The sequence below is a fragment of the Octopus bimaculoides genome, chromosome 8, assembly GCF_001194135.2.
Source record: "Octopus bimaculoides isolate UCB-OBI-ISO-001 chromosome 8, ASM119413v2, whole genome shotgun sequence".
NCBI lineage: Eukaryota > Metazoa > Mollusca > Cephalopoda > Octopoda > Octopodidae > Octopus > Octopus bimaculoides.
The window spans coordinates 15,342,557-15,344,632 of record NC_068988.1 but is presented as its reverse complement, the minus strand read 5'-3'; positions in this window follow the sequence as shown (position 1 = coordinate 15,344,632).

Genomic DNA, 2,076 nt, shown 5'->3' with positions numbered 1-2,076 from the left:
ATAAAAGAACCAGTTCGTGGCGGTGGATTGGCGAAGCTGTTATAGTATCAGACGTACCACCACCACTACCACCACCACCACCACCACCACCACCATCATCATCATCATCATCATCATCATCATCATCATCATCATCATCATCATCATCATCATCATCATCATCATCATCATCTTCGTCATTATCACAACCACCACTATTACCAATACCACTTCAACCACCACCAACGCCATCATCATCATCGTTACTACCATCGCCACCGTCATTATCTTCGTCATTATCACGACCACCACGATTATCAACACTACCTCAACAACACCACCACCACTACCACCATCAACAGCAGAGCCAGCACCAGCACCAGTATATCTACCAGGATTGCCAGAACGATTAACATCAAACCATACTATATTTTCCTCTAGCTCAATAGTTCTCAACCGGAGGCCATATGACACTTGGAGATCCATATAAGATTTAGTTAGTTGCTAAAATATATGTTAAAATATATGTTAAAATATATGTTAAAATATGTTAAAATATGTTAAAATATATGTTTAAAATATATGTACAACGAATTGGTTATTCCTCTATATTGCTCAAAGTCGTATTGCTTTTCAAGGATACTATACTCATGACCACAAAGTCGTATTGCTTTTCAAGGGCGGTGTACAGAAGGCAAACTTGTATGTATGAGCAAATGTTGATCATCCAAAAATCGAAAACCTTACTTCTTGGAAACGAACTTTGGAGTAGCGGTTACTAAAGCCATATAGAACAGACGACAATGACCATTTACTACAAGCTAACGATACATTTTTTAAACTATGTCCAGACTTGGCTGTGTGGTAAGAAGTTTGCTTCCCTATCTATCTGACAGATAGATAGATAGATAGATAGATAGATAGATAGAGAGATAACGTATGTTGTTGGCAGTCCGTCGCTTACGACGTCGAGGGTTCCAGTTGATCCGATCAACGGAACAGCCTGCTCGTGAAATTAACATGCAAGTGGCTGAGCACTCCACAGACACGTGTACCCTTAACGTAGTTCTCGGGGATATTCAGCGTGACACAGTGTGACAAGGCTGGCCCGTTGAAATAGAGGTGCAATAGAAACAGGAAGAAAGAGTAAGAGAAAGTTGTGGTGGAAGAGTACAGCAGGGTTCCCCACCATCCCCTGTCGGAGCCTTGTGGGGCTTTTAGGTGTTTTCGCTCAATAAACACTCACAACACCCGGTCTGGGAATCGAAACCGCGATCCTACGACCGCGAGCCCGCTGGCCTAACCACTGATAACGTATGTATACTTCTATGAATATATACGCACATGTGTGCAAATACAAATAGGCACAAACAATAACAAACAAAAAAATATGTGTAATAATGACAACAAGTATATTATATCAAGTTATGCGTTTTTATTTCGTGGTTTTATTCTTTAGTTTTTACGATATCAACCAATTGTTATATTTATTTTTCATTTTCTTTTTCGTATTTTTTCTGTTTTTACATCTCAAAAATTACATACATAAAAGCAAACCAACATGTACACATGCATGTATATGTGTGTGTGTGACCCCGGATCGAGGTGTAGGAAGAAATTTAGCTCCGAGCAATCTGTAGTGAATATATAAAAACAACTTTCAGGAATAGCAACGGTCTATTGGGACGGAAAGTTGCGAATTTCTTTTCTTTATCGAAGAACGATGAGCTGGAAAAAAGTTCTTTTTATATTCCACGTTTGGCTACCAGGGTTCTCGAGTGCGCCAAAAAAGAATGCAAGAGTTACGGAATGGAGTATGGAATATCCGGACTACACATGTTTCATAACGATTGGAACGTTAGAAGTGATAAAATCGAAGTGAGGTGTATACCGCCGGCTATTCTTCAGGACAAGAATATCTTGATAAGATTAAAGGCTACGTTGATCCAAAGAGGAATCAGATTTTCCATACTCCATTCCGTAACTCTTGTGTGTGTATATATATATATATATATATATATATATATATATATATATATACACATGTATGTATGTAAATATAAGCACATTTACACGCCCACCAACTCACATATATAT